The sequence below is a fragment of the Anopheles stephensi genome, unplaced genomic scaffold (genome assembly GCF_013141755.1).
Source record: "Anopheles stephensi strain Indian unplaced genomic scaffold, UCI_ANSTEP_V1.0 ucontig136, whole genome shotgun sequence".
Taxonomy (NCBI): Eukaryota; Metazoa; Arthropoda; class Insecta; order Diptera; family Culicidae; genus Anopheles; species Anopheles stephensi.
Window position 1 is genome coordinate 33,853 of NW_023405054.1, and position 7,970 is coordinate 41,822.

A 7,970-nucleotide genomic window follows, 5' to 3' on the forward strand; every position below is an offset into this window, starting at 1 on the left:
CGCGTTTAATGCAAAAGTGTAAATAAATTGCTCATTTATGGATCGAATTGAGTGCGGTTTGAATTGTAGTGATGTGAACCGAGTGTGCAATCCGTTTCCGTCGGAAAAACGGTGGAAATTCGGAAATTTATGGAAATTTTTAGTCTGACGGCTTTCCGGCTTCCGAATTTTGACAAAAGCAAAAACGGATTCCCATCCGACAAAAATCGCCCGCGCCCAAGCGACAAAAAATAAAACTGCTCAAATTGGAAGCAGCTTTTCTGGTAAAATCGGAAGTGTGTTCGGAATAGCTGTTGGTGACTGGGAGGGTTTGCTAGGATATGTTGGAGGTGCTCGACAACTGGAGCCTGGAGCCAAAAGTGCCAGGTATATTTTGGTGTAAGATTATTCGTCACAGTGTCTCAATGAGTAAATTTGAGTTCGCGAAAAGTGCTCGATTTTTTTCGAGCGCTGTTTGAATGAATCAAAGCTTTTGCGAGAGCTGCTGTGTTATTTGAATTGTTCGGTAGCTTAAAAAACTGCTCTAAACTGCTCGGCTGGCCAGACAGGTGCAAATAGTGCATGATATATACTTTGGAGTGTGTGTGTTTACTGGTTCAGAGTGACTCTAAGAGTAAAATAAAGTGTGCGATTAGTGCTCGATTCTTTAGGCACTGCTGGAGTGACACAAATTAACGGTAAGTGCGTGTTTTGTTGTTACTACTAAGGCTACTATTGCTAGTAATAGTTCAGAATATAACACTCCTCCCAACTTTAAATGAGATTTGATTCATTCCTGATATTCTGATTATACTTTCATGTGCCTAGCTTTTATGCTCTTTGATCTGCGTAGTTAAGGCGAGGATGATTCACTGCTTTTTTTTTTGAATGCATATTTTGTTTGCCGGTAGGTACTCTAGTTTCATTATTTCCTGTCGTAGCATCAGTCATTGATATAGGTATAAGCAAAGTAGGGTGAAATTCACCTGAGAGCTGAGAAGCACGAATCTGATTGGTATGCACCATTCTAACATTCCCATGTAAATTAATTAAGTAAGTTCTAGGACTTATTTTCTCTAATACCATCGCGGGTATCCACCTTACAATGTCTTCTTGATGATTCCTATATAATATTTTGTCTCCACGGCTATAGGAATGATGAGTGGGTCTAACTGGTTTCGTTACACTGTTAGTGTTAGGATCTTAACTGGATTGCTCGTATTTAGTAATGTGCGAGGCACATAGTTAAACAATAATGAAGATGGAGTTTTGCCAGTGGACGTAGATGGAGTATTACGATACTTTAAAAGAACCTTGTTAATCTTTTTCTGAAGTGGTATCGGTTTTAATCGCTCATCTATCAGATACTTTTTCAAGACATTCTTGATCGTCTGTACCCCCCTCTCCGCTAGTTCGCTAGTGGATTGAGGGTGATAAGAAGGAGATTTCAATACTTTTATATTATCTGAATAACACGCATGTATAAACCCAGATGAGTTGAAAGGTGGCACCATTATCCGAGCACACTTCAGAAGGCAACCCAAAATACGTATACATTTCTTCCAATCGTTCCAATACACTCTCCGTACACGTTCTTCGTAGTATTTTCAAATGTATTAATTTTGAATAGGCATCCACTATTATCAGAAAGGTATTTCCATCAAAATGAAATAAATCCAAATGGATTCTTTGGAATGCATGAGTGGCTAGAGGCCATCTAGACGTAACTATTGCACTTGGTACCTTTTGCGTCTTTTGACACGCGGGCACTTTAAGTTCAGTAACTGATATGTGCTCAATCCGGTTTTCAGTTGGCAACGGTAAACGAGATAACGCATCGGCATTACTAATACATTTACCAGGCCTATGTACTATGCTATAGGAGTAATTAGACAAAATACGGCCCATCTGTACAATCTAGAAATTGCCCCAGCAGAAGAACTCTTGTGTGGGTTAAACATTTGTTTGAACGCAGAACTATCGGTAACGAGAGTAAAACTCGTACCATACAAATACATGTGATTTTTTTTTGTTCCAAATACAACTGCTAATGCTTCTTTATGTATTTTCCCGTAATTTTGTTGCGCGGGTGTGAGTGTTGATAACGCAAAATACACAGGCTTCTCCAATTATCCCGCTAAGTGAGATAAAATAGCACCAACTCCGTACGGACTGGCATCCGTACGGCATGGTATTAGTGGTTTTTTTGGATCATACGGCTCTAATACGTCATTGGAGATTAACAATTCTTTACACTTTTTAAATGCCTTTTCACACTCGACTGACCACGAGAATCTACTTTCTCTCCTAAACAATTTATATAACGGATGTAATTCCAACGACAGATTTGGCTAAAATTTGTGGAAGTAGTTCAAAAGACCTAAGAACGACTGTAATTTCTTAAGAACGACTATATATTTAGTTGCTGGAGCAAGACAGATTGCTTCCACTTTAGCTTTACATGGACGAATTCCGTCAGATGTGAGCATAAAACCGAGATGTTCAATTTCTGTTTAAAAAAATCGCGATCTGGCCCAATATATGTGCACTTTATGCTGATTTAATTAATCCAACACATGGAATAAATTTTCCTTGCATTTATGTAGCATACTGCCACCAATAAGGATATCATCTAAATACGGAATAGATTTTGTTCCTAGCAAAATTTGATCTATTATAACCTGAAATACTGAGGGCGCCGAACTTATCCCAAATGGCATTCTTGTATACCTGCATCATCCACGGTGGGTATTTATGGTACATAACTCTTGAGTTGTGCGTGACAATCGTACTTGGAGATAGGCTCCCGTTAAATCGATTTTACAGTAAAATTTGAAATTCGATAAATTTGCTAAGATGTCTTCAATAGCAGGCAACGGATAATGCTCCGTACAAATAAAGCGATTCAATGTAGCTTTCCCATCTAAACAAATTCTAATTGTGCCATCTTGTTTTGGCGTAATTACGATTGGACTAGCCCACGTGGACGAACGAACAGGGACTATAATTCCCTTTTTCACCATGTGATTTATTTCTTCTACATTTTCGCGACATTTGAACGGTACCGTGTATGGTTTATGAAAAATTGGTACAGCACTTTGTTTAAGGACAATATCTGCTGTAAAACCTTCTATTTCCTGACTGACATCCCTAGAAAATACGTATGGGTATTGGTGTTCAATTTCAGACTTTAGACTGTGATGAATAGCACTAAGAGACGAGTAATTAAGACTTACCAATTTTCTCCATTCTGGCATTAGGACATCTAAGCTCGAGCGACCGAGGAGCGGTGTAAGCATCTTCTTTTTCTCCGGTTCCAGAACAAAACTGTAAAGTGAAACGAAATCTTCATATGTGTTTTTTACACGTACTGGTAGCTCCCCTATTGGACGAATAGTTTGCACTGATACCGTTTGGAACACTCTTGTCGTCCCACGCATCGGAACGTGAGATAGTTGCTCCTCGTACGTCTCTCTCGAAATCACCGTCTCGCACGCACCGGTGTCCACTTCGAACCGCACACGCACTCGCCTTCAATCTCCAGATCCATCATTGCGGGTGCATCCGTCCGCATTGTACTCGTACTGTTGAAACTGGCTCGCACGATCAAGTTTGTGATCCTCTCGTTTTGGCTCGTAGTTTGCTGCGATATCTCTACCGTCTCCTTCAACTAGTTCAGGCTGCACTGTTCCGAAGCTTCAACGAGTTCAGCAACCCGACTATGGTTTCGTCTCGTACGGCACAACGATGACACGTGACCAATATTACCGCATGCGTAACACTTCCATTGTTTGGCAGGACAGGTATCGGGGCTATGATCTCTACCACAACGAAAGCATTTATTATCTAGATGCCTTGCTGGTAAAGAACGCGTAGACAAACGCTTGCTCTTTTTTACTGCCGTTCGATCCGACGACTTCCACGATGTGCGTTGCTTGAACGCTACCAATTTTGCTGGTCCTTGCATTTCTCTGCATTCCAGCTCCGATGCTTCCCAACTTCTTCCAATCTCCAAGCTTTTTCAAACGTGAGATCACCTTCTGTTAGGAGCTTGGTTCGCAACCCGGAGTTTTGCAATTCTGCGACGAAGCGATCACGTAGCGCTTGCGACAAAAACGTGCCGAAATCACACGATTGTGATAACGCTTTTAGCTCGATGATGAACTCCGTTATTGTCTGGTTTGCTGCTTGTTCGTACTTGTGGTACTTTTAGCGTTCGGCCATTACGTTGACCTTTGGCGCCAAATGCTGCTTCAGCAGCTCGTTCTGGCTCGTCTTACACGTTTTTGAACACGGATCCCCTGGCGAACATATTCGATTGGCTATCGAATAAAGTGACGGTCCAGCCATTGTCACTAACATTGGCACTTTCTTGGTTTCTTCCACATCATTAACGATGAAGAATTGTTGCTGGCGACTAACATACTTGTCGAAATTCTCTCCGATCACAAACGGTTCCATGTGGCCGAACATAGACATAGATAGCCACATTTACTTTCGTCATGCTTCACGTGGACGGTTTCTCTTCTTCCTGGTTCGGCATCCTTTGTTGCCGTACACATCAGCACTATACTACCGACACTGATCTCCGACACGAGATTTACCGGTAAATCGACGGATGAACTGCTTTTCTATCAATTGACTTCACACGATTTACACAAAAGCAAAAGTTCCGTTCCGCGTTTATCCTTTTTAATCCTCGTCGCCAAAATTATGTTATGGTTGCGGGTAGTTACGGTGTGTTGATACTTTACTTTGTGACATATAACGGAGAAAGAACGGTATAATCAGTTCGACGAGGGCTTTTATACTAATGCTACCTAAGATGTATGTGTGATCAAGGTGGAGCGCTTACTACTTCTTAGGCTACTATTGCTAGTGATAGTTCAGTATATAACAGATAGATACGTGGTACGCGAAGTAGAAGGATGTCAACTCACACAGTTACCCTACGAAGGGGTTCTCGAAGCCAATAAGTTAAGATGTTGGGCTGAGCCCACCGGATAGTAAATTGAGGGCAATTTATTTTCAGGATAGCCGAGTTGTAACGTCCGGATGATGTTGGGCTGAGCCCACCGGATAGTAAATTGAGGGCAATTTATTTTCAGGATAGCCGAGTTGTAACGTCCGGATGAATGTTACCCATTGTGTACATACCGTATGGCAACCGAATGACAACTTAACTGACAACCGACGACTCGCTTAAGGTGCAACCTGGGCAAGACGAACTGTCAGTGAGAATGAAGCCATTCTTTCGCGCGTTCTCTTACAGTTAGGACCGAACAGAAACCTTCCGTCTCCTAAACATACGCCATAATTCCTTCCGAAAGCCTTCCGTGGATGTAAATCCGTTGTGATAACCGTCCGCCATCAGCGGTTTACATTCGATGTACATGGTTCCGGTTCATTTTATGAGCAGGGTTCATTCAAAATGTAATCAAACAGAATCCAAACATGAACAAGTTATCCTCGAAATAGTTTGGAATTTCGTAAATCTGTTCGAAGAAATTTCGTTAACGAATATATTTACCAAAACATTTACGAAAACAGGGAGACAAGATAACTTAGGAAATGGTGCTGGTGCTCTGTCAAATCCACTGAAATTCACCTTCCAAATACATACACCTTGTCCTAAATACACACACCTTGCTCTAGATACATACACCTTGGTTGTGCCTGGGCAGTTATGTCACTGTAGCAGTGTCGAGCTGTCATCCGGTGCGCGTGGCACTCTGTGCAAAGTGCGCTCTCTCTTTGTTTGGTTAAAAAGGGCGTAAAATTGTGCTTGATCCACCAGATACTGTGCACAATGGAGGTAAAATGGCAAGTTATACTGTACAAAAGTGAAAACAGCTCCACAATAGGTGAAATAATGTTTGTATAAGTGACACATGGTTCCAGCACATAAGTGCGGTAAGCAGACTCAGATGGACACAGTTTTCCCGGTGATGGTGAACCGATCGGAGTGCAGTTTGTGTTTCAAATCAGTGATAAATGGCCAATAAAGAGGCTTCAGTGAAGAAACTGTGGTTTTTCGCTGCTTTTAGAACGAAATGTGGCGCGTGTAAGTTGTAGGCCACACCACCACCAACAACAACAACAACAGCCGTCAAAGTTGGTAGGCACACCATTTCTCGGGAAATCCCCGATTTCTCAGGTTTGGAAGTGAGTGAAAACGGTCGATAAGGTGGCCCAAATGTTGTGCGAGCCGAAAACGGGGTAAAAATCGGCCAATTAGTGCGAAAGCTACGTGGTCCAAAAAGTGCATCAGTGGTGGGGGGATCAAGGTGTATATATTTAGAAGGTGAATTTTTGTCGATTTGGCAGGTAGACATTTTGGATTTTGGCCGGTCGAGAAACTTCAAAGTTTGTTTACTTAATCATATGGTTTGGGACTACCAAAATAAACAAACATAAAGCATCGTTTTTCGGTTCAGTAAACCAAGTTTCTACATTTATCATCGTCGTTGCACATAGCACTGAAGATAAACAGTTCCTTTACCAGCTCTAAAAAGAAATTTGCGTGACGTTGTTTTCTTCATACAGCTACCAAAGGCCTATCGGACGTATCGAATTACGGCATACCACTCGATAAAATTACACTGGTAGATTAAGTGAAGCTGTTCGATTCTCGTGCTAAGTACCATAAATTACAAGGAATAGGATAGAATTGTGCCGCATCCACCTCGAAACCCTTATCTTTCGTACCCGTCAGGCGTATAATGCTTCACTGGATAGCATTAGCAATTATGCGTAGGTAAGTATTTTATGCATTCGTTGTCCAGTAGATTGTATGGATGCTTCCTCTATTCTTCATTCATCTGTGGTTTCAACGAACGACTAATTCGATTCTCTGCCATCAGATTGTTCGGAAAGTTTCACTATGATTTGAAAGCACCAGCACCACCAGTGCGTGGACCGTAAAGTATCAGTATCATGATGTGCTGCCTCCACTGGATCCAGGTAAGGACTCCATCGATCATCGGTGTAAGAACGTTTATATTGAATGATACTGTAAACTGTTTACGGGGCATTCAATATTTAAGGCAAGAGGGAAAATTTGTAATTTTTATTCGTGAACAACACAACCCAACGTGTGCAGGTGCCAACCGTTTACAATAAGTCTATTTTAAAGCTGTATTTGCTGTTCATTATTTTTATTTAACGATTCAATGAAACGGAACAACTTTACTCAGCGTTTAAACGCTTTCTTTCAAAACGACGAATATATATGAATACACATTTCATTCAGTGTTATATGGACAGCGATAAACGAACAACGTCGACGTTGTAGCCAGGACGGTAAAATTTGCCATTAACAGAATCATCACATACTTAAGACATTTTTTGAAGGTGATTGAAAAGAAAGAACTTTCACTTCGATGTCCAGGGAGTCAAAGTGCTCAGCAAAAATAAGTAAGGATATTGTTAATGTATCTAGTGATTAAAACTACTTCTACAAAACCATCGTTATTTCATTTGCGGACTAAACATAGCTTAGAAGTTACGAATGAACTAGTTGATTGAGATATGTAGAGACCGGCTCTTATTGCTCTCTGCTTTAGTATATAGGAAAACTTGTTTGTAAACTTATGTTAATATTTATAATTTGGCTTCATTAAAGTTGATCACATTGTGTTCATTACTCTTGTTACTGCACATTGTATCTTACTACTAGTTTCTACTACTTGCCCACTCTTTCGAACAAGTTTATCCGAAATGGACACGTAGCCGAAAGAAAGAAACTCAGTAAACCGCTGCAATCTTCGAACCGTGGCGGCTTCCGAGTTCGACTCCGCCTGATACAGTTAACGAGTTCGCTATACTCTTCTACGCCTTGTGCCAACCGAGTCGCGGACGAACCTTGAAGGTGGGGCATGAGTCCGGCATCTGCTTCATGTTCATTAACCATCCTTTCGGCTTTCGGTCTCAGGATATCTACACCATCAAACAGCTCAGCAAATTAGTTTATCGATGTTTTAATACGTTAT

The 7,970-nt window shown here is 41.2% G+C and overlaps 1 long non-coding RNA gene across 1 annotated transcript; it reads left to right on the forward strand.

The window, feature by feature from the left end:
- Positions 1–6,265: 6,265 nt before the first annotated feature.
- On the forward strand, positions 6,266–7,645 carry LOC118515302. Its single transcript, XR_004907016.1, has 2 exons — positions 6,266–6,736; positions 6,843–7,645. It is a non-coding gene; the product is annotated as an uncharacterized LOC118515302 (long non-coding RNA).
- The last annotated feature ends 325 nt before the right edge of the window (positions 7,646–7,970 follow it).